The sequence below is a fragment of the Diceros bicornis genome, chromosome 26 (genome assembly GCF_020826845.1).
Source record: "Diceros bicornis minor isolate mBicDic1 chromosome 26, mDicBic1.mat.cur, whole genome shotgun sequence".
In the NCBI taxonomy this organism is placed as follows: domain Eukaryota; kingdom Metazoa; phylum Chordata; class Mammalia; order Perissodactyla; family Rhinocerotidae; genus Diceros; species Diceros bicornis.
Genome location: NC_080765.1, coordinates 26785088 through 26810518, shown reverse-complemented (window position 1 = coordinate 26810518; position 25431 = coordinate 26785088). Strand labels below are relative to the sequence as shown.

At 45.7% G+C, this 25431-nt stretch overlaps 1 pseudogene; it reads right to left on the bottom strand.

The window, feature by feature from the left end:
- Positions 1–7312: 7312 nt before the first annotated feature.
- Positions 7313–25431, bottom strand: part of LOC131422508 (protein disulfide-isomerase-like protein of the testis) — a 30701-nt pseudogene continuing 12582 nt past the window's right edge.

Here is a 25431-nt window from a genome sequence, read left to right as displayed (position 1 = left end):
CTGCATCGAGGTCAGAGAGCAAAGACACCCCATCTTTTCTGCTCTTCACAGCTACTTCTGGTCCAGGGAAGACTTCCCGAAAGACAAGGACAGGTTGGCCCCTTGGAGTTTCCTCCTTGTCCCTGAAGTCCTGCAAACAGAGATGGATGGGAGAAATGCATGACCTGACCCTCTACCCCATGGTTGGGAGGAGAGCCTTGGATGTGCACTGCACAACACCAGGAGACGCCATTTATATGAACTACAAAAAGTGTGCAGTGCTGTGGCCCTGCTTTGGTGGAGTTTTCCCCTCTGTGGCCCCACCCTTATTCCCACCCACATCCCAGCCTCGGCTCCCCAAGTCTCCTTGCATTTGGAAGACGTGTCTCTCATTTGGAGCAGGAAGCAGGAAGATAGGGTACTGTTCTGGACTCACCACCTTATTGGAGACAGCTTTGGGTTTTAACAGCCAGCTCCTGATGTCCTGCTGGGAAAACTTCAACTTGCCCAGATCCATTTATTCATTCAACAAGCATTTATTGAGTAGCTACCATATGCCAAACAGGGAGCTACACACCAAGGAAAACAATGAACAGGACAGACAAGGTCCCTGAGTTCATGCAACTCACATATTGTAAAGAAGTGGCTTTGAGGTAACTCAAGAGTCGATTAATCTTTACAATGCATTTTAATGTTTCCAGAGTTGTCACTTACTATTTCACTCAGTTGTTGAATACTACCCCAAGTTTTACAGCAGCAAAATAGGGCAGCATGGTGGTTGAGTGTGTGGGACCTGGAGCCGGCAACCAGGATGCAAAGGCCAATTCACACTAACAGTGTGACATTGGACAAGGTATTTCAATTCGCTAAGAGTCAGTTCCTCATCTATGAAATAGGGATCCTTGCTTCCACAAATTGAGTGCCTACAGTGTGCCGGCTCAGTCTGAAGTCCCTGTGATCCAAGAACCTGTATTCTAGAGCAGTGTTTTCCAAGCCTTCGTGGCTAAGATCTGCTATAAAAAAACATTTTACACCATGACTCAGGACAGTTGGTTGTGCATGTGTGGGCATTTGCACACATACACACATACACACACGAAATAAAAATTTTATAAACAATTCTTATCATTATTGTCTGCATTGCTTGCTGATGTATTTTATTGTATTTAATTAAAAGAAAATTCTAGATATAATCCACAAATGATTTCATGATCCACTAACGGGTTGTGATCTACAGCTTGAAGAACACTACAGTGGGTGATAACTAACTGCTCATTGTTGTCATGGGGATTAACTAAGATGGTATATGCAAAGCAGGGCCCAGCACATAGTGAATGCTCTTGTTCACTGCCGTATCCCCAGTGCCTGGTACATAGTAACTAATATTTGTTGAATGAGTGAAAAAGTAGTAGTCATTGTTATTAGGAAAGTGCAGGCCTGCAGAGAGGGAGGTTGACTTACCAAAGATCATGAAGCCAACAGTCAGCAGAGTAATGACTCAGTCTAGGTCTGACAATAGTGTCCAATCTCTTAATTTCCTCTCCCCTCGCCCTCAAACAGAATGGGAATCAGCAGAAGACCAGGTAGGGGAGAAGTGGCAAGGAGAAGAGAGAGCAGAAGATATCCTTACCTGAAGCCAGAAAGGTGGAATTAATGTGCTTACAAGTGTGGGCTCCTATATATACGTCTGCCCCTGGCTGCAATCTCTCCTGCAATTGTTCTGTGGTTCTGTTTCTTGAGATTGTTTCCATGGGGGGTGGAATATTTTCCCCTCTTGGCACAATGTTCTAGGCTGTGAATTCTTGTTTTTCTTTTTCCTAATAGGTAGAGACCCCAAATGATTGACATTGGGGGTCACACTTGTGCCGACACATACAACGCCTCTGTTTTGTACCTCTTGGCATCAAGAGATTCCTTAGTTAGAAATTAACTGGGAAAGTAGTGCCAAGGTACTGGGCTTTTTCTTGGTTGTTGGCAAGGACGGTGTGGACCTAAAGTGCCAGGCACAGGCCAGTATCTGAAGCCAGGCTGGTCTAGGACAAAAGGGATGTTCATGGCCCCCACGGTGGCATGTACCTGTGGCCATAAGGTTCCCTGTCCTGGAGAGACCACTCTTCTGAAGCACAGGTTCAGCCAGCTCTCCTAATGTCCAGACATGAGCAGGAGAGACGTTGAGAATGATTGAAGGTCAGAGCCAGAAGATAATTCAGACATTATTGGACCAGACCCACTCTATGAAACAAGAAATCTGAGTTCTCATGAGGGATGGTCCCTTGGAAGGTGGATAACTTCATAATTGAACAGACTGACTCTGGAGTCAGCCCATCTGAATCCTGATTAACCATTTATTGCATGCCAGTATGCTCAGCTCTTAACCTTCCTGAGGTCATTTTCCTCATCTATGAAATGAAGATACCCATCTCCAAGCTTTGTTATGGTGGTTAAAGGAGATGATGCAAGTAAAGACATGCAGTCAAGATTCTGTCTGTGGAAGTCACTGCCAATACTGCTTTGCAGATGCACAGAGACAGGGGTAGAAAACGACAGAGCTTGGGTTCAACCCCATGTCTCCTGACCCAGTCCCATGTAGATGGCAATCCCACGTTGAGAAAAATCAAATGTATATGAACTTGGGCTGAGCAGGAAATATAACAAGGACCCTCTGCATTGACTTCCTCAGGCCCATCTCAAGCTGTCTCATTCAGTGGGGGCAACCATCAGTGCTCGTGCTGTCATCTCCTCTGGATGATTCTGTAGGACTGAAATTGCTGGGTCAAAGAGGTGGCACTGTCTTAAGAATTTTGATACCTCGTCCCAAACAGCACCCCAGAGAGATTTTTAAAAATTAGTTTACAATCCTACCACAGTACTCACCAACCTCAAGCATTGTTCACTTTCTTTCTTCTTTGTCGAAAAGTGAGAAACATCTCATTGTTGCTTACTTTTGCAATTCTTCCATGAAAAGGGATGTTATCATCTCTTCATTTGTTTATCATTTATTCTTCTTTTCTGAACTGGCTGTTTATGTCCTTTACCCTTTTTTTCCCTGTAGGAATGCGTCCTTTTATTTTTTTCCTATTACTTAAGAGGAAAATAAGAGTTCTTAATATTCTTTTTCTCCATCCTGGATGGTGAATATCATTTCTGGTTGGTGAACAGGAGGCCTTGTCTAAACCCTGGTCTGGGTGTCTTTAAAGGATTAAAGATGGAGGCTCCAGGTGGTCTCATCTTCCATATCTCTTCTCCAGAGCTGTCTGGGCAAAGGCCCTGGGAAGGAAAATGGGGAGTTTGGGCTGGAGATTATTCATAAGTCTCATAACCATATCATTCTAGCTTCTGTATTTGATGCTTTACATCTTGGGACTTTGCTGTTCCTGGAGGGACTGCCCCTCCCAGGGCTAACTAATTTCTAGAGATAGCAAACAACTGGATTGAGAGCATGCCTTTCATATGCAAACTAGCCATCCCTCAACCCTTCATTATGGGGCTTTCGTACTCAGGACCACTCTTCCCCTGCCCTAATCACCGCAGGGACAGATACCAAACAACTAGGGACAATTCTCATGTCCCAGAGCCTGCTGAAACTATTCAAACTAGCCAATCCAAAGCCTGCTTACCCTCCCTCTCTCGTTCCTTCCCTTAGAAACCACAGTAAAGGCTCTTGCCCATGTTTGCCCCCTCCCTCTGCCTCCTGACCGACCCTGCTGCTTCCTTGTGTGGTCCCCCAGGTCATGGAGTGCCCCCATCTCTTGGAATCTGTGATTATAATAAACCATTTTGTCAATGCCAGTCATCTCCTGATCTGCTGGCCTTGCCGTACCTGAATAATAATAAAACCTACACTTTAAAACAATAAGCATCACCCTCACTCAACACAGCTGGGTTATCCTGTGCTATTTCTCTAGTTGGCCGTTTCTCCACTCTTTCTTCAAATCTCCTACCCTCTCCTCAGCCCTGCAAACTTAATGACGTCATTAATGACTAAGCAATGCCTCCCTCATGTTCTTAGTCTACTTGCCTGCAGGCTCATCTTCCACATCTCCTCTCCTGTCAGGATGGAGACAGCGTTCTTTTTCCTGTGCTCTGATAACCTTTCCTTCCCACCTTCACTTACCCCTTCCTCCTGTATCTTCACTTTTCTCTTATCCGTTGGAGTATTCTCATCTACGAGTCCCTTCTACAGAAACCTTCCTTTGACCCCACGACTCCTCCAGCTGCCATCCTATTTTCCATCCTTTCATAGTCAAATTTCTCAAAAGATTGATCTGCACTCTCTGCACCTCACTCTTTCTGAACTCTCAGCTCCATTAACGTGGCTCATCATCACCAAAGACATACATGTTGCCGAATTCAGTCACTGTTTTTCTCTTTATCTTACTTCCAGAGAAGGGCTCAAAAAATATTTGTTTTTGTATGAACCTTACTCAACCTCTCAGCCATTCCCTCCTTCTTGGAACACTGTTCTTGCTTAACTTTTGGACATGGGTAGGAGACTTGATCTTAAAACTCGTGGCAGCTGTCGCTTACTGAGTGTCTCCTGGGTCAGATACTGCCGAGTGCTTTTACATCCATTGTCTCATGCAATGAAACACAGCAACCCATGTTGCACAGAAGAAGAGATTGAGTCAAGTCCCCAAGAATACACAGCTAGCCAGTGCCAAGTCCATACTAAAGCCCCAATCTCACTCAAATTTACCCCTATGATGTATTGCACTCATTCGAGTAAAGAACATTTCATGCTCGGCCATGGAAGAGCCTTAAAGGGGTAAGTGGTTTTAGGTCTTTTTTGAGAGAGTGAAGGTAACATGTGGAAAGTATTGAAAAATTGATCAAACGGAACACACAGGATTAGAATGAGAGTGGTGTGTGTTGGGAGGGGGCAGAAAATGAGCCAAGGGAGAAGACCCTCCCAACAGAGGGACATCACTTGCCTAGCACATCTATACTGCTTACCCCAATCTGAGCCCCCAGATTGCACCCGGGGGGGCCTGCAGGTAGTGCGCGCATTCTCTGGCTCGTGGCCGGTCAGGGTTCTGTGCCATGTGATTTAGTCCTAGCAGCCCCCGTGGACCTGTGCTCTGACCAGCAGCCACGTGGCCTTAAGCCTGAGGCAGGCGAGCCTCGCACCGTGTCCTGAATACTAACGCCTGCCCCTGTTGGGGCATCTGGTTCCAGAGAGTTCCAGGGCCCCGGGCTGTTCCCTGCTTCATCTGGACGTGGGCAGCTTTGGGGTGGGGGAGCTGTGGGAACGGGCTCAGGAGGCCTGAAAAAGCACAGTCTTCACTTTACATGACAGCTAGAAAGCGGAGGGGCCCGGATGGTTTGTGGAGACCTTGGTCCCTAACATAATACCTGCCTCCTTTTCCCAAGAGAAGGTCTATTATCACCTGGCTGAAATGAATGCCACACATCAGCAGTGTGAGTCTGTTTTCAACTGAATAATGACCCCCAGTATGTCCATATCCTAATCCCCAGAACCTGTGAACATTACCTTACATGGCAAGAGGGACTTTGTGATTATGATTAAGGCCAGGATCTTGAGATGGGGAAATTCTCCGGACATGCCCAATGCAATCACAATGAGGCTTGTAAGACAGGTGCAGGAGAAATTAGAGTCAGAGGAAGTAAGAGATGTGAGGATGGAAACAAGAGGTCAGAGTGATTCAAGGAAGGAACCAAGAACCTAGGAATGCAGGCGGCCTCAAGAAGCTAGAAAAAGCAAGTCAAGGGATTCTTCCAGAGGTGACCAACCCTAATGACACCTTGACTTTAGCCAAGTAAAACTGATTTCTTATTTCTGGCCTCCAGAGCTGTAAGAGTGTAAATTTGTGTTATTTTGAGCCACTAAATTTGTGGTAATTGTCAGAGCAATAATAGGAAACTATTACAGAATCTAACTTGGGTCTTGGGGTAACACTGTCAGCATCTCTCCCTTTTGGGATGACTATGAAATCCTGTATCTCAGAGATGGGATGCTGCCTGATATGGAATTTCATTTGATCCATGGATACTTATTTACTGAGCATCTATTGTGTCAAAGCAGAGTTCTAGGCATTGGGAATACGGTGGGGAAGAGAATAGACATGTCTGCTCTCCTGGGGCTTACACCCCAACGGCAGAAGCAGGTAGTAAACAAGTGCACAGCAACATCATAAGATGCTTTCAGATTTGGTATCTAGGAAGGCCTTTTTAGGTGGTGACATTTGAGCTGAGATGTGAAGGATGAAAAGGACACAGCTGTGTGAAGATCTGGGAAAGTGTGTTCTGTGTACATTTAGGGAGGAGGAACAGCCACAATGAGAGAAAGAGAGAGAAAGAGAGAGAGAAAAAGGGAGTGAATTGTTCAGAGAATAGATAAGAAGTGTGGCTGGAGCCTAGAAAATGTGAGGGAGAGGAAAGAGGAAGAGATCTGCAGGGCCAGAACTTTCTGGGCCTCGAAGGCATGGTAAACAGATTGGATTTTATTCTAAAAGCAATAAAGATGCCATTAGAGTGTTGTAAGCCCTCATGACCACGGCTTTTTAAAAGATCATCTCAATATGGATTTTGGAGGGTGGAGAGGTAAAGAGTGACAGCCGAATGACCAATTAGGAGACTTCTGCAGTTGAGAAATAGTGGGTGATTGTCAGTGGAGATGGAGGGAAGTGGGTGGAGTCATGTGGAGGGAATTGGGTGGTCAATGGAGGGAAGTGGGTGGAGTCACATGGATTGGTGGAGTTACTTACATGGTGGTAAAAGGAAAGAAGGGACTTGAGGATTATCCTAGCGCATTGTTGGTTGAGAGCAACATCTCACTTATTGAGATGAGGAAGACTAGGGACAGGTTTGGGGTTTGATCTCTTTCTCACTGTGCCAAAATACAGTGTAAAAAAATCAATCCACCTCATTTGAAAGTTTTATTCCAACTCTGGCAACCTCAACCTGGTGGAGGTGGTGTGCATAGTGCAGTCTCCAGAGTGAGATTGCCTGGGATTATGTCTCAAGGGCTTTCTAGCTGTGTGATCCTGACTGGTTGCTTAACCTCTCTTTGCCTCACTTTCCTCATCTGTAAAGCGGGTATAAGGAAACCTAGCTCCCAGTGATGTTGTGAGAACCAGATGAATGCCCGGCCTGTCATAAACACTCATCAAATGTTGCTATTATGGCTTCCCTTGCAGCCGTGTTTGCATTCCAGGCCAAACAGCTCTTCTAAGGCAGCACCAACCAGGAAAAAGTGGGAATGAGTAAAATAGGGCCAAAGACATTCAGTGGCTTTTATTATCCAGCCCCCACCCACCCACCACAATGATATAAAATTTTATTGGAGTAGATCCACTCAGTAAATGATGCCAGGACCTGGAAAATGGGCACCTTCCCTCCTGGCGTTGGAGAAGCTACAGTTCTTCCTTGACTCTTGGTTTCTTCTCTTGTCTTAGAGGTCCTTTTGGCTTAGCTACCTTCTCCTCAGCTGTTTCCTTCTGCCCAGCTGGCTGTTCCAGCTTGGTCCCATTCTCCAGCTCAGGCAACTTCTGCTCAGGTGACTCTTTCTCCATGAAACGTACTTCTTCTTCCTCAGCTAATACTTCCTCTTCTATCACTTCAGTTTGTTCAACAAACAACAGCTATTCAAGACAAGACGGAAGGGGGGAAGGGAAGAAGGAGGATAAAGAAAGAGACAAGAAATATGTGATAATTGTGATTGTAATTGCCAAGGTCACTTTTTCTGGAAGGGCCCAGAGAGAGGCACCTGGGTGATCCTCTTAGATGCAAGGGTCCATTTGGCTTGGGTGGGGTAATTCTCAACTGTGATTTTGACCCTCCAATAACAGGACCTTTGGGGAGCCACCCTTCCTTCACTCTTGAGTTCACAGATGTGGCTGCCCCCATGCCTAGCTCTGGGGCTGGGCATGTGATCCAGGCCTTGCTAATGAGATATCTGCCCAGAACATTTCCTGGGACTACTCAGAAGTAGGTGCTTTCTTTCTAAGCTGGGAGGATATTAGTTTAGAGCTGTGGGGCAATCTTTGACTCTCCATGTGTAAATGACTGCTTGGGAATGAAGCCAACATAGAGGAAAACAGAGATAGGGAGAGAGAAAATGCGCTTGAGCTTCTGAAGCCACCCATGCCTGATGTTCTACCAGTTGTGTAGGATAAATGCCCATTGTTGCCCAAGCCCAAGAGTAGTGTTTCTGACATTGGCAACTGAAGGGTCCTAGAACACAGATGGCATCTTCCAGCAGATGGCCTCACTGAAGCGTGAACAGGACTAGGAGAGAATGGGCATTGTCATCCCGTCCATCAGGAGAATAATGCCACAGGGTAGGATCCCAGCAAGACATCTGGTTACCAACTCAGGAACAGTGGACCCAGGGAAGCAGCCTTAGGAGCTGTGTGAGACCTCAGAGCCTTTGCCCCTCCCAGTGTTTCTAACATCTGCCATTTCTGCTTCCTTGGAGTAAGTGCCTTTGAAATAAAATCTTCCAAACTGGTTGGTTGTTCAACCATCTTCAAGTATCTCAGAGTGCACAAGAATATGGAACTCTTGGCACACTCTTTCCTAGTCCATTGAGGTCTTGATGATTCTGTGTGGGACAGAATAACCCAGGGTACTGCTGTTTCACCTTACCTCATCTTCATCCTCAATCCTGGTCTTGATTTGGCTTTCTAGGAAGTCCAAAAAGCCCTTCATGGTATGTTCTCCCTTATACGGTACAGCCTAGGAAGAAAACAGAACAGGGTCAAAACGGTAGCCTCTGCCTGCAGAATACTCAGGGATTGCTTCAGGTAAACCCAGAGTCACATTCCTAACAACCGGAGTACAGTGAGCAGGTTCCTTAACCTCTCTGAGCCTCCATTACCATTTATTATCTAAGAGAAGCATAATAAAAATTCCTCCATCCATGATGACTGGGTCAGGGATGGGCAACTGACCTAAGCTGGACCCACTTTGAGTCTTGAGACTTTTGTGGAAGCTAATGGAAGACACTCTTCAATGTGAACTTGAGAGGGAAATAGGAGCTGGAGTTGAGAATGAAGCTGATTTGGTAGAAGGCAGAGCTGGAAACAGGGAGAAACCGAGTCTGTGCTAATAATGCAACAACATTTCCAGTTATGTGAGTCCCAAGAGCCCCTCACTTGTTGAGAGTCGGTGGGGAAGAGCCTGAAGAAGGGGTACCGGTCCAGGTTCATCAGCTGAATGTCGTTTGCCGTGATGTCGATCTTGGCGATGGTGACTGTGGAGTGGTTTTGATACTTTCTGCCCAACTCCTCCAGTACTGGGAACAGCGCCCTGCACTTCTCAGACCAGGGCGTATCTGGAAGAGAAGGGCCGTTGCTCATGCTCACAGTAATAAGGACTCTGAAAGCCGGCACTCCCCCATAAACACCATCACTGGGTTCTACTAGTGCTTCTGCTGCTTTGCAAATTGGACTCCTCCTTTCTTTTAATAGTATATTAGGTTACTTTACATTTCAAACATAGTACCTGATCGTTATTAAATAAATTAGAAAAAAATCAACCCTCTCTCTTTTTGCCCAGACACTAGCACTTGTAGCATGTTGGGATGTTTTCTCCTATTCTTTGTTTTGCCTTTAACGTAGCTTTCCACTCCAGTTGAAGAAGAAAACCAAGAAAAATATTTATGCTAAATGCTTCCTCATGCTCTGCCAGAAAGCGTGTGTGTGTGTCTGTGTGTGACAGCACAGGTTTTCCAGTGGAGGGTAAACTTGTAGCCCAAGGTCACCCAGTGAGTTAAGCAGAGGAAGTGGGGTTTGAAGACAGGTTGCTTTGACTTGTGACCGTTATACCACACTGCCTGTCAATCTGGTGGAGGAGAATGTGCCTATGAAGTGAACAGGAGGTTGTGACAAGTACCACTACCCCCAGAAAGGAGACACTGGACTTCCTTTTGGAGAGTTCTTTGAGCTTTGATTATGGCCCAGGCACCTAGCCCTCTGGAGAGAAATCAGGGACCAGCTCCAACATGGAAGGGAAATTGAACCTTGCCTGCTCATCGTTCCATTGACATTTCTGGCTGTGTGGGAAGAGTGGCCTCAGCAGCCCCAGACACTCCACGTCTGGATGATCAGCCCTCCATCTACAAATCCAGTGCCTCCAGGACCCCCTGCTCTCCCAGCAGAGCCCCCACAGCTCCCCGGAGCCGGATGGGCCCTGGGCTGCAGCAGGAGGGGGCATAATGGCTGCAGTCCCAGGGGGCCAATCTGACAGCCCTGCTTCCAAGAAAATGAGGCTGCTTTTGCCTTTTCCAGAGCCAAATGGGCACTCTCGTAGCTCCGGGTGTCAGGTAAGTACAGGAAGGCTGCCCCAGCCTCTCATTTAAAGGCAGCAGATCATGGTTATTCAGCCACGCAGACCTTAAGCACCTCGCCCTGTGGATAAGAGTCCATCTCAGTGGGATTTTACAAGGCCTGCATGATGCAATCCAGCCCTTGTTTCACCATCCAGGAAAGGATGGGATCAGAGCTCGAACTGAACTTTTTGCCTTGCAGCTTACTGACTGTCTGACCTGGGGAAGGTAGTTAACCTCTCTAAGGCTAGGTTCCCTCATCTGTATCGTGGGGAGATCCACTGGACCTTCCTAAGAGGCTTGTTTTGAGGAGGCGATGACAGCGGGTGTGTCAACAGCAAACTCATGTCTGGCTCATGGAATGTGCTTAGTAAGTGGTAACCATGTCTGTTAAATAAAAGAGATGTCTGAGGTAACTTCCTTGTCACCCTTCTCTGTGTCTCAGAGTGGGAGACAAGGTCCCTGGCTTTGGCTCTCACAAGCAAGTCAGAAACAGTGGAGAAAGGGCCAGAGTCCTTAAGTGAGCACTGGAAATAATTACAACAATGGGAATAATAATAGCAACAATAGCTATCTCTTGTGAAGTGCTTACGATATGCCAGACACCGTGCTAAGTCCTTTACATGCATGATTTGGGTCCCCAGTTTGGCCACACAAACTCTGGTAGGTTAAATACAGGCCATTTGGTAAGTCACATAAAGCCAGAAGCAGGGGGATTCGGTACAGCAGTTACCAGCAGAGGCCCTGGGGTCAGGTGCTTAGGTTTCAATCCCAGTTCCGGCACTTACTAGCTGCCTGACTTTGGAAAAGTTTCTTCACCTCCCTGGGACTCTATTTAGTCATCTGTAAAGTGGGAGCAATAATAGTAGCTACTTTCAAAACTATGTTGTGAGGATTAAGTGAGATAATGTATAGAATGGCTCAGCACAAGGCCTGGTGTACCATGGTGTTCAATCAATGTTGACCATCAACATTATTATTTTATAAATAGCCACAGGCCTGGATTATGTGCATGGTGTTCTACATGTTCCAAGAATTCGATTTTTGAGGAGAGTTGCATTGTAGCTGATTAAGGATCTTGATCCAAACTCTTTGGATGTCTGAAGACCATTTGTGGCATGGTGCTTTGACAGATATTGGATATTTTGGTGCCCAAGAATTCAGGAGCCACCTTGTAAAGTCAGGGCCACTGCCTTCCGTGGCCTCTATGGAAGTACTTACAGAACATCACAAATACGTCCCTTTCCTTGTCAAAGACAATGATGTTGAAGTTCTTCCCAACGAGCTGCTTAACTGGCCCCTGGTACCAATATTTTGGAATCTCTTCACTGGATTGATGTTTCTAGGAAGCAAATTTGAAAGGTCTAAGAGTCTCCAGAAAGAAGTTGGCAGTTGGGTCTCCCAGCCCTGACTGGAAACAATGGCAAGTCTTCTCTTGTTCTTACAGGAAGAGACTTGGGAAGGAGCTTGAAATGCTGAGACAGATCATGAGCTTGATGTCAAGCCTGAATTGTCCAGGGCCAGTTGGGATCAGAGGGCTGAGGAGGAGGCAGGGCTCCAAACTGGGATGGACTCTAGCATCTCAAATACACGATTCTGGGAATTCTTAGATGAGAGTGGGGCTCACGTCTTTAACATCTTACCTAGTTTGTTCCCCCTGCAAAAAATTAGCTGTCCCCAGTTACTCTGAGCATGAAAACCAAGATAATTTACATGACCTAGAAAATCCTTATCACACTTTGGTTCCTGCCAACCTCTCCAAGCTCATCACCATTCCCTTGCTTTCTTCAGCCATACTGGTCTTCTATACCCCAAAGGGCCAGCCTTCCTCCCACCTCAGGCCTTGGCTTGAGGGCTCCCCCACTCCTCATTCCTACATTCCCTTCTCCATCTGGTTAACTCAGATTTATCCTTCAGAATGACCTCAAGGGAGGACTTCCCTGACTCTCACTCAGACTAGGTCAGATCCTGCTCCCCTATCTTCTTGTAACACTTGGTACTTGTCCTTGTATCACTTATTCAAGTTTATCATTTATATTTGTTTTTCTGGTTATTTGATTAATGTGTCTCTACCACACTAGACAGAATGTCACAAGGGACTTTTCTTCTCTCGTCACTGAGTATCCACTGCCTGGTACATAGTAGGACCTCAATAAATATTTTGTGAATGAATGAATGAATGAACCAAGCTCTTGCTTCTCTTTGAAGGAAGTGGTATAAATTTCAGAACCTATATTTTTCTCTACAGCCATTGCTTCCTGAATATCTCTTTTCCCTGCACTGCTACTACCCCAGTCCAGGAAGCCTTCCTCTCTCATCTAGATCACTGTACTAGCCTCCTAGTGTTCTCTCTGCATCTCCTCCTAATCCTCTCCATAACTTTATTCTCCTACAAACAGGGTTCTGCTTTCCCCATGCAAATGCAGCTTCCCATTGCTTTTAGGATACCAAATCCTTAGTATGTGTACAAGTCCTTGCTGTCAGGTCTGCTCAGCTCACCAGCCTCATCTCTCACATTGCCCTCCCTCATTCCTACCCCAGCCTCTGGAGATGACCTGAAGATTCTTTCCAAGAGAACATAAAGGAGAGTGGGGGCTGGGCATAGGAGATGGGAAATGGTGAACATGATGGAGAATTAGGAATCAGATCAGGCAGATCTCATTGCCCATGTGACGGATGCTCATCTTTATTTCAAGAGCACGAGAGGACCTGTTGGCCCTGGAGAGGGAGACAGACACCTTCTGAGGTATAACTGGAAGGAAGAGAGAGAGGATGGGTAGAGCTCCAGGTAGGTTTGTAGATGTGGTTATGGAAAGTGAGGGGGCCCCTGTCTGAACCTTCTATTTTCTTAATGATACATGGGTCAAGTACTCAGCTGAGACTGAAAGTAGGAATGGGGTATGAAGAGATACAGATTCAGAGATTAAGAGAATGAACACACTAAGAGAAACCTACATAGAGGTATTAGGACATTTCTAAGAGCCCATAGTTTGGTTTGTGATTCCATGAAGCCAGCCTGCCTCACGGTGAAGTTTTTTTTCTCCAGGATAGGCCTGGAAACAGTAGGCAAGGTATGTGAGTTCAACCGGGGTTGTGATTTTGCCTGGTAAATACTACAGGGTGTAGAGGAGGTAGAAGGTGGAGGGGATAAAGGAGCTAAGGGGATCATGATCGGAGTGATGAACCATGGAATCCAAGTTCATGAAGAAGGGCACTAACGAGATTGTGAAATGGGATCGGGAGGTTGGAGGCCATTAAAGGGTAAGGAATTGTAGCAATGTGGGTACTAGAGAAGAGATCTTAAGATGATGGGAAGCTTGCAACCAGGCTTTCAGAGGGGCTACCATCTCTGGAGTGTGGCCATGAGAGCGAGTGACTGAGATGGCATGGACACACCAATTGTGGGAGAAAAGACCAGGATTTTGGATATTGACATTCCCAATGTCAATATCCAAATGACAGAAAGATGGAAATGATGGCAGAGTAGGGATGAAGGGCAAGTGAGGAGCTTAAGTCCTGAGGGGGTGAAAGGGAGGTGATCAGAGGACAGCAACAGGGGGTGGGATCAGGCGGTCTAAACTCCAAAGGCAGGGGCTCCAAAGGATCTGGAGTTGTTGAAGGCAGGAGGAGGACAAATGGTTTGGAAGCAGCGTGGAGGACACCAACCTCACCACTTGGCCTGTGATGATGTGCATAAGAGAAACAACAGCTTTCAGTTGAGAAGGCTGCAGGGGAAGCAGTGGCTGTGGGGGAGCAGACGGAAGGTAATGAGAGCCCTCAGAGGTAAGGTGACCATACATTCTGGTTTGTCCGGAGAGTCCCAATTTATTCCTGGTGTTCCGGCAATACTTTTAAAGAATTCCCCATTACTCTCAAAAGTGTCCCCATTTAGAAAATAAGAAATCTGGTCACCCAAGTGAGGCAGGGTGTTGGGGATACAGTAAGTGCTCAATAAACAGCAGGTGATGTTGTGTTACGTAGCCATCCTTTTGCAGCCTCTTCTCCCTTTTAGCAAAACAGGTTCCCTTCTAACCCCTCAAACAAAAGGTCCCTAAAGCCTGTGAGGTTAAATCCTGATTGCTGAATACATCCACTCCCTTTTCTCCCCCAAAGCAAGCATCTCCCCTTGGGCCAAGTAAATCTTTCACATTAAAGTTTGGAAGGAGAGTAAGAGCCTCCTTTCAGAGGATGTCAGCCCTGGGAGTGCCTGCATTTCAGTTGGAAATTGCTGCAGAGTAAATGCCTTTACTTTAAGAATAAAGAATTATGGTGGAATTCTAGAGTCAAGACAGGTCAAAAGTTGAATAGATTTGAGGTGGGGGGATGGAGGTATTTCCCCACATTGAACCTTGTGAGGTTGACCTTAATCCTGCCTCCCCATTCAGATGACTAACGCCAGCAGAATTACCAAAGAGGGGTGATTTTCAGGTTCTGGATAAACTTTGTCTAAGAACAAACTTACCTTGGCAATTTTATTCAGAAAGCTGCGGCCGAATTTCTTGAGGTTTTCGTAGGTTATCTCCTCAGAAGGCATTTTGTACCTTGCATCAGAGCTTAAGTTTAGGATCTGGACAGATGGAATGTTGACCTCTGTGATCTGGAAGTGTTGAAGACATGTCTGTTTCTGGGTTCATCTGCGTCCACAAGGATGAAAAGGATCTGCCAAATCAAGTGAAACCTGTGTCTCTCTGGATTCCAGGCCATGAAAAGGTAAGGAATTGAAATTGGGTAAGGAATCCCTTACCAAGGAGAGAAAGCATTGGGAAGTTGTGGGAGGGCACTAAGGGAATGCAAGTAGCAAGGTCTGTGGGGTGCGTCTGAAAGACTTGACAAAGGCTCCCTTCCATCAGGCAGATGCAGCCCTGCACCCCAGTGCACAGAGGGGCATCAGCCATCAGCCTGGTGTCACCATCCTTGTGCAGGGCAACAGCCACACAACCGTAGAAAGTCAGGAGGTCCTGAGGTTTCATCCCAGTTCCTTGAGCAAAACAGTAACTCCCCCTCTCTGTGCCTCAGTTTCCTTATCTATAAAGTGGTGATTATAATAGTACCCACGTAATAGCTTTGCTAAGAATTAAACAGGACAATGCATGCAAAAGCTTAGCTCAGTGACTGGGAGGTAGAAAATGTTCAATACATGTCAACACATTATTATTCTAAATTATTCTTCTATCAAGGAAATTCATGACTTCATTCACTCATTCATTCAACAGACATTCATGGAGTGCCTACTAGGCATTTTGGTAAGCATGCTGTCCAAGGCGGACAAAATCTGTGCCCTTATGAAGCTTATGTTCTAGAGGAGAAGACAGACAAAATGCATAAACAAATTAATAAATTCAGATAGCAGTGAGTGCCAACTAGACCATAAAACAGGGCACTGTGATAGAGTGACTGCACAGATGGGGTGAGCTAGGGGCTCAGTATTAGGTGGGAAGTTCAGGAGGAGCATCTGAGGTGGTGACACTTTAGCTGGGACCTGGGCGATGAGTAACAAGTCAGGGGAACATTGATTCGGGCAGTGCAAATTGTCAATGCAAGGGCCTAGGGGGTGTTGAGGGAGGATCTTAGAGTGTTCTAGAATAGAAAGGAAAGGCCAATGTGGCTTTAGCACCATGAGGGAGAGACTCATGGGAGACAAAGTCAAAGATGAGGTCAGAGCTCCAGCATGGAGCTTGGGTTTTGTCTGAACGAGATGGGAGGCCACTGAAGATAGGAAGCTGGAGAGTGACATGAAAACTTTTCAAAGATTATTCTGGTTGCAGAGAAGAAACAAGAGTGGAAGCAGGGAGACCAGTTAGAGGCTGCAGCAGGCACTTGGCATCAGACACTCTCAGGTCACTCACCGATCAAAATATGAACGGCCCTACTGTGTGCCAGACGCTCTTCCAGGGGGTGAGGAGACTATGAAACACAGAGCAGACCTATGAAAACCAGTCTTGTATACTTTCAACAAATATTGGCTGGAAGTGAACAAGATAAGACATGGGGGATATGGCCTGTTGGAATAATCTTCATCCAACTCTTTATCTTTGGCTCTAAAATGGATCCCGGTCAATAAATGGCATTTGGGAAGCTTGCTAGTGGGGGGTAAAGGCAATTTAGAACCTCATGTCAGAGTATATGCCAGAATAAATTCCACCTAGATTAAAGAGTGAAATGAAAAAATAATCAAGAAGGAAATATGGCTGAATATTGACTGTTACAACAGGAGAAACAGAGGGAAAGCAGTCAGACTGTGATCACTTTAATTACATCAAGAATATTAAAGTTTAAAATGGACTAAACCAGGAAATACATTCACTGGAATTATTTCTGTAATTGGAGCAACCTTCCTGGAGAGCAATGTGGTGGGATACAGCGTGGACATTAAATATGTTGATGCTCTAGTGGCTTTACTCTGTGCTTATTCCGGGTTTCAACATTTTTTTTCTTTTTAGTAAGGAAGATTAGTCCTGAGCTAACATCTGTTGCCAATCTTCCTCTATTCTATATGTGGGATGCCTGCCACAGCATGGCTTGATGAGCAGTGCATATAAGTCTGCACTCGGGATCCAAACCTGTGAACCCTGGGCACTGAAGCAGAGCATGTGAACTTAACCACTATGCCACCGGATCGGCCCCAGGTTTCAACATTTTTAATTGTTTCATTTGATTTTTAGAATAATTTTCTTCAAAAGAAAAAAATCTGCCATTACTGTACTACTTATAAGAATAAAGAGAAGAATGAAGTAAACAGCCCCCATAGCCCAAGTGGTGATAACTACATAAATTTGGGTATAGCGCTTAGGAAAAACAGATCTGTTTCTAATGATGATAATGATAGCAATAAGAAGCACTGTTTATTGTACATTTGCTCATTGCTTTACATATAGCACCTCCAATTCTTACCATAACTCTCCGTTTTACACATGAGGCGACTGAGACTGAGAGGTTAAGAAACTCACCTAAGACAAAACCTCTTGTAAGAGGAGGAGAATTTGAACCCAGGTCTGTGCGATGCTAAAGCCCAGACTCTCAGCAATTACTTTTCAGACCATCTGTGCTGTGTCACCCCTTCAGGCTTTTCATACTCCCTGACCTCAAGCAGGAGTGGTCTTTCGTCCTCCTCACCTTCGGGCCAAATGCGACCCACAATGCGGTCACCCACGCTCAGTCCATCAGAAAAGCAGCTGAGCTGTCATGTTCGCACAGCAGACATGAGAGAGGTGGGACAAGAAAGAGCATGGGTTTGGCAAGAAAGGAAGAGACACTGGACGGGAAGAAGGGAGGAAGCTGGTTTAAAATTAAATGGTGGATAATATACAGCATCTATATTGAAATCAGGAAATGGGTATGCAAATGCAAATCCTTCCTGGCTCAATTTATAGTCAGCAGGGCAGGTGAGTGGCATCAGGTTCTACAGGTCTTGGATCCCCATCTAAGAGCCCCGAAGACCACGGCATCTTCCACAAACCTTGTTTTGGAATTCCTTCAGTGCCAACTTGTAATGCTGCATTATTGTACCAAATGACTTGGAGCTTTTGGAGACGATGAGCAGCATATGATTCAGGATGTTCAAATCATAAATCAGATCCTTATTCTGAAATTACAAGGAAAAGCAGTCATTCCATGCACACAGCTGCCCCAGCTCCCCTTCTCCCCGGGAACCTTTGCTCACTGACCTCAGTGTTGAATTCTATAACAAAATCCGTGAGGTGCTGTTTTATGACTTGATTGAGGACTTGTTTGTTAGTAGTGTCATAAATAAGCTCCTGGCAGTTCGCAATTTTTCCCTTGCACAAAAGAAGGAAAACATTGGAGGGCGGTCGCCTCTGTGATGTAGGCACTTAATAAATATAAATAGCACAATTTTCCTCTTGGATAAAAGGAACACACCATGGTGACAAGTGTAATCCATAATCTAGGTACTTAATAATTATGGGTGGCTGGGCAGATTAGCCTGTGGGTGGAATGTGGGAATGTGGCCGCCATGAAGGTCTCCTGTCTACAAAGACAGGTAGTATAATTGACTGACAGCTGCAGCTGCCTTGCTCTGAAATCCGTCAACGTATGCATGCTGATGCTGAGCAGTTTCTCACACACTGCTCCTAACAAATAACTGAATGTGTCAGGGATGCTAAGGCAAGCGCACTTCTGGGAGCTGTAGGACTTCTCTGATGGATGACTTTGAACTTTCTAACAACTCCACTGGACTCTTTCACCCAACCTTCCTTCCTTCCAAAGGGTCAGACCTACATCATGGCGTGAGGGCTCTCTGAGTCTCCCTCAGCATCCTCTCTGTTTTCCTTCACAGGCATTTTCCCTAATAAATCTTTGCATGTCTAATCGTACTTGGTGGCTGGTTCTCAGAAAGACCTGAGGACTAAATGACATAATTCTCCGTAGCCCAAGGTCAAAGTTTTGAGGGAGGGAGAAAGAAGCAGCTGTCTGCCACTTTCTTTATACTCCATTCCTTCTCTTCATCTCCATCAATCCTGTCCTGTAGTCCAAACCTCTTCCCTGGACTCCTGCAAAAGTCTCCTAATGGTCTTCCAGCTTCTCCCCTTGATTCTCTCCACTCAAGCCCCCACACTTCAGCCAGAGTGATGATGTTAGAACACAAATCTGATCATGTCATTCTCTGGCTTAAACACTTCATAGCCCCCAATGTCCTATGGATAAAGTCCAAACTCTTTTCTGGTCATAACAATAGTCTAATAATATGCATTTGACTTATTGAGAGCTCATGTTGAACCAGCCCCAGCTCTAAACATGTTATATGCATGAACTCATTTAATCCTCATAACATCTCCTTGAGCTCTGTACTATTATTTCCCCATTTTACAGCTGAGGAAATTGAGGCACAGAGAAGTGAAGTGACTTGCCCAAAGTTGCTAAGCTCGTAGGAGGTGGAGCCAAGATTCCAACCGAGACAGTCTGATCTAATGCTCATGCTCTTAACCATTAAAATAGACCAACTCTCTCCCAAATGCCTGGTCCAAGTCTGCTGTTTGGCTTTTGCTTTTGTGATGGGATTTATTCTGCAGAGCTTTTAAAATTTTGTGTGGTCCAAATTTATCAGTATTTCTTTTCATAGTTTTTAGAGTTTCTGTCATGCTTTACAAAGGGGCTTTCCCGCTCCAAGTTTAGAAAGCAAACTCTCCCACAGTACCTTCTAGTTTTTCCATGGTTTCATTGTTATATTTTTAAATTGGGGAGCAATCTGGAATTTAATTTGATGGAAGGAGTGATATATAGATTTAGCTTTAGATTTTTTTTCAAATGGCTAGCCAATTCTTTCAACACTAGTCATTGAATAACACAAAATTTCCTACTGATCTAAAATATCATCTTTATCATATACTAAATTTCCAAATGTATTTGGATCTATTCCTGGATTCCACGTTGTCCCATTTGAAAACACAAATCAGGTTATTCTCCAACTGAAAACCTGTCAGTGATTTCCATGGGCCCAAGTAAAAGTGCAGCAGCTCACAGTCATCTCCTAAAGTCAAGCAGATCTGGATATCACCCTACCTACCTCCTCTGTCGCCTTGGGCAAGTAACCTAAGCTCTCTGAGCCATATCTATCAGTAAGATGGTTATTGTAAGGATTTGGCTTTGTGTCGCCAGGGAGTAAGGCATGTTCCAGGACCCAGACCACAGTATCTCGACTAACACTGCTCAATAGAACGATCTGTGAATATGGAAATGCTCTGTAAATCTATGCTGTCCAATACAGTGGCCACTATCCACGTGTAGCTCGTTTGATTGAGGAATTAAAATTTTAATTTAATTAATTTAGTGTAAATGGTCACGTGTAACTAGCAGCTGCCGTATTGGACAGGTCAGATCTAGATCCCAGAGAGGGAGAGGAGGAAGGTGTGTAGTAGAGGCTAGACTGTGGAAGGCCTTGTGGGCCTCTTTAGGGACTTGAGTCTTTATCCTAAGAGTAATAGGAAGCCATTAAAGGCTTTCAGTGGGAAGGAGGAAAGATTGTTCTTTAGAGGACAAGAGAGAATGTGGCATGTTGCATTAGGGTGGATGCTGCCTTAGGCTGTGGGAGATGATGGTCACTTGATCTAGGATGGTAGCAGTAGAGAGAAATGGATAGATTCAAGGGGTATTTTGGATTTAAAATCAGTAGGATTTGGGTGATGGATTGGTTATGAGGGGTGGAGAAGAGGGAAGTGTTAGAATGATGCCTGGGTGTTCTGGCTTTGCTCAGAGATGGGAGAGACGGTGGCACCATTCGCTGAGAGAGAATGCTGGAAAAGGATTTGGAGGGGAGATTATGACTTTAGGCTTGGCCATGTTGAGACATCTGGTGATGGATATAAAGCCCTGGAGATTAGAGAAGTCTGGCTGGAGATAAAGATTTGTAAGTCACGGGTGTATGGATGATAATTGCTGATGGAGGGTGTGGAGGGAGAGCATGGAACAGAAGAAAACACAGGGCAGAGGACTGAGCCTTAATGAATGACATTTACTGGTTAAGGAAAGGAGGAGGAGCTTACAATGGAGAATGGCTAGAAAGGCCAGACAAACACTGAGAGACTGTGATTTTGCAAAAGCCACTTAGCTTACAAGTGGCAGAACCAGAATTGGTACCCAAAGCCCTTACAGACGTGCATAGTCCACTGTTTTCAACTAGAGACCCCTCACTAGCAATAGGATCAAAGTCCTACCTGTTTGAACACCAGAACACTGTCCAGGGTGACGTGGAAACGCCCAACGGCATTGGTAATTGGTATCACTCCAAATGTGAGCTCTGGGAAGTCTTTGATCACATCGTAGAACAACTCTGCTACTTCTTCCTCTAAGTCCTGTTTGGGGAAGGGCGTATGGTAAGGCTTTGGTAGAAAGCAGAATGCCCGGCTTATTTAAGGGCAAGGTAGAAATGGTGACCAATTCATCTCCTCCCCTTTTCAAGCTCTGGCGTGTTGCTGGGTCACCTAAATCCCCTTTCGTGGATGTTTTATACCCAGATTGCTTCTCTGGCTATGACTGAGGCCAAAATAGGCAAATCCACAGAGAAGGATGGAGAGAATTGATCAACTTGACCTTTTCTGACTAGAACAGTGAAGGCTGTTCTAACACAGGGGTTGAGACTTTTTAACATTTATTCCATTATTGCTTTCAGAAGAGGCAATTGATTTGACCACATTTGGTACCAAATATGAACTTGGTATCAAGATATGGGTGTGGTTTCAGCCTTCACTCCTTTTCTGTGTGTGTGAGGGAGATCAGCCCTGAGCTCACATCCATGCTATTCCTCCTCTTTTTGCTGAGGAAGACCGGCTCTGAGCTAACATCTATTGCCAATCCTCCTCCTTCCCCCACCCCCTCCAAAGCCCCAGTAGATAGTTCTATGTCACAGCTGCACATCCTTCTAGTTGCTGTATGTGGGACGCGGCCTCAGCATGGCCGGAGAAGCAGTGCGTCGGTGTGCGCCCGGGACCCGAACCCGGGCCGCCAGTAGCAGAGCGCGCGCACTTAACTGCTAAGCCACGGGGCCGGCCCTCAGCCTTCATTCTTTAGCTTAAAAGAAAATTGGGGCAAAAACACTGTCAAAAAGTGGGATGGCAGAGAAAGAGGCACGTACTCTCCCCATGTATAAATATAACACCAAAGTTCTGACTTCGACTGGGAGAAGGGGTGGAGTCATCAAAGTTACAGAAAATGGGTTAAGACATACAAGAAACTCATTCTCCAAAAGGAAAAACAATTTGCAATTTGTTATCCAGTGATGTTCTAAACAGACCCCAAAAAAGATCAGTTATACTATCAAAACCAATTCAATAAATATGTTAACCTCGTCTCCTCTCTCTCCATTCCTCTCTACCTTCTGGTTAGCCTTCTCCTACCACTTCAGCTTTCAACTTTTCTTTATTCATTTTAACCCTGCAGTTCCCCCAGAAAACCAGCTCATCGGAAAAGGAAGAAGGGGCATGCAATTAATCCAAGTGAAGACCTCTCCCCCCTCCACCCCCTCCCCAGACACAGGGCTCTCACCAGTCACAAAGCCACCTCCCACCTCTTGAATCCAGTACCTGGAAGAAGCTGATGACGACCAAGGGCCTGGATTTCACAAACTCTGCCACCTGCTGGGTGTCCGTGAACAAAAATGCTTTCTGGCTAATTTGTCTTCTCAACCAAACGACCAAGGCAGCAGATTCAACCACTCCTGGAGAGAGACAGTTAAAGGGGTCCCATGGAAGTTTCCTCTTGAGCTGGAGCAAGGCCTGTCTTCCCCAAGTTTCATGAGTGGGAGCATCTTGTCTTGGGCTCCCGCCCCTTGAAGGCCAAGGTCAGTTCTTCCACTCCCCCCTCCTCCACCCCAAGCTCCACGTCAGGAACATTAACAGCAGCAGCTAGACTTCACTGAGTGCCTTGCAAGGACCAGGCAGCGTGCTGAGATTTTCACATGTATCCCATCCCCACAACAACTCCATGGGATGGACAGTCTTACTCTCCTCATTTTGCAGATGAGGATATTGAGGTTCAACTTGCTGGTGACCACCCCACTAGCAAACCTGGGAGTCAAACCCAGGAGGAAGCATGCCCAGCCTTCTTTTCTTATCTACTCTCCAACATGACAGGAAGATGGATTTATTTAAAAAATGTATAAATAAAATGTAAATTAAAAGCTAGCTGGCTCTGTGACCTTGGGAAAATTCCATTATCTCCCTGTGCCTCCTGTTCCTCAGGTGAGACACAAATCTCTGCTAAGGTCGTAGATCCCGACTTCCGTTTCTCAGCTATCATGTGGGAGGTCCCAAGCACACAAAAATCTTAGCTTCTGAAATTGGGACACATATAGCATGTCTGGGGAGACATAATGGTGTGCCAGAGTGTACACAAGGCTACAGGTGGACTGTGTTTGCTAGGATGATCAATTTCACATGATGGCAGGTAATGTAAAGCATTATTTTATATTTAAAGCCTGCTATAGAATAGAATGGAACATTTAGAATGAGTTTATGTGATAAAGCAATGTGTGTTGTGAGTAGCTTTGGACTACACATACAGGCCTTTATTCCTTCACTAATTCATTTGTTCCTTCGCTCCTTCATTCATTTGACAAAGATGCACTGAGTGCCTATTATGTCATCAAGTGCTGTGCCACTGTTTTGCAGCTCTCATTCTGTTAAGGAGGAAAATCATCAAATAATTACACAAACAAGTGTATAATTACACCCAAAGGAAGTATTCAAAAGCAAACTTCTATGAGCCTGTAGTAAAGATACATGACCTAGACTGTGAAGTCAAGGAGGGCTTCTTGGAGGAAATCACTTATCTGTTGAAAACTGGAGGATGCATAGCAGTTAATCAGGAGGCAATAAGGAGAGGGGAAAGGCTTCTAGGCAGAGCAAACAGCCTGTGCAAAGGCCCTGGAGCAGGACAAATTTCTGCATGGGGCTTGGTGAATGCACACTGAGTTGGTAAATCAACTGGGAAGGACTCTATTTTCAGTGTCTTTGCTTACATTTCCTAAGAACATTAGGCCATTTTAAAAACGTATAATGAAGTACACTTACATACAGGAAGGTGCACAGATTAAAATGTATAGTTTGATGAATTTTCACGAAATGAGCACATCAGAGTGTTGACGTGTTCACAATGAACACTACCACCCAGATCAGAAATGGAACACTACCAGTCCCTCAGCAGTCCCGGGTGTGCCCCCTCCCAGCCCAGCCCCACCTAGGGGTGACGGATGTCCTGACTTCCCACAGTATGCATTAGTCGGCCTGCTCTTGAACTTCGTATAAATGTAATCATACAGTGTGTGTTTTGGGGTCTGGCTTTGTTATGTTTGTGAGAGTCATCCGTGTTGTTGTGTGTACTTGTAGATTCCTTCCCACTGCTGTGTAACATCCCATTGGGCGAACGTTCCACAATTTATTTATCCATTTTCTGCTGATGGGCATATGGGTTTTTTCCAGTTTGGGGCTATTAAGAATTAATTCTCGTGCATGTCTCTGGGGCACATTGTACCCACTTCTGTTGGGCACATGCCAGGAGTAGAATTTCTGGTCATAAGGGATGCTGTGTTCAGCTTTAATAGGTACAGATGAATCCATTTTAAAAGCCACAGTGAGTTAGGCCTACAGAAGTTCATAGGAGGATGAGGAGGCCTCAAGGGACAGAGAGGGCCGGGGAGGCTTCATGCCACCCTCAGATCACACCACTCCACCCAACCGCAGTCACCCGCTCCAACTAGACTCCAGCCCCCAGGCTGAGTTTCCAGTTTCACGGTGTTCCACGCCAACCTTAAGGAAGGAACAGGCACATTATCACGGGAACAAAGTTTCTCTTACAGGCTTTGTCTGAAGAGATTATGTTGTAAGCGCCCTGAAAAGAATTGGTTTAAAAATTCTGTAAATATCAAAAAAAGGTGAACAAACCCCTCCAAACAGGTTAGAATTTCAGGTCATCAGAACCATCGCTCTGCTGTCACTTCACACCACTCTCTCCCTCTGTCCACACTCCAGCCACACCCTTACCCTCCAGCACACCTGGCTCTGGCATCCGCCAGTCCCTCCCTCTGGGCTGCCCTTTCCTCAGCTCTCAAGGGCGTCTCCTCCTGCTTATTCAGTTCTCGATTCGGTCTTTTCTTAACACCCCTCCCATCGCTCTCTGTTTTATGACCTGTTGTAATTTCTCCATCGAGTCTCTCTCTTTCTGGAATTATGATTTTGGCTAACTTGCTCAGCAGCTCCTATAGTGCCTGGCTCATACTAGGTGCTCAAGAAATAATTATAGGATGAATGAATGAGGTGAGTGAATCATTAGGTAAGTCGGCTTGAAGGAACTTGATCTTGGGCCCTCTCCTCTGGGATGTAGGGGCTCCATTTGGCCCTCTCGACCCCGTGGGATTGAGGCAGCTCTCAACTTGGCATATAGTTTGTCCCTGAGTGCCTGCAAATTGGGCACGGCCCCTGTTGGGCAGGTGCCTCCCCTGGCACTTGGCTGTGAGCCAGAGGACATGGTGACAGCCGAAGTGTGAACGCTATGTCAATGATTAACTGGGACCGTCGCTCTGCTGCATATTTCCAGGCACAAGCTGTGAACGCATCATTAACTGAGGACCTAGAGGCAACCTGAGTCTCCCTCCCTCCAGGGAGATGGCCGAGGCCAAGGCTCCCACCATCAGTCCTTGGAGATTAGAGGAGAAC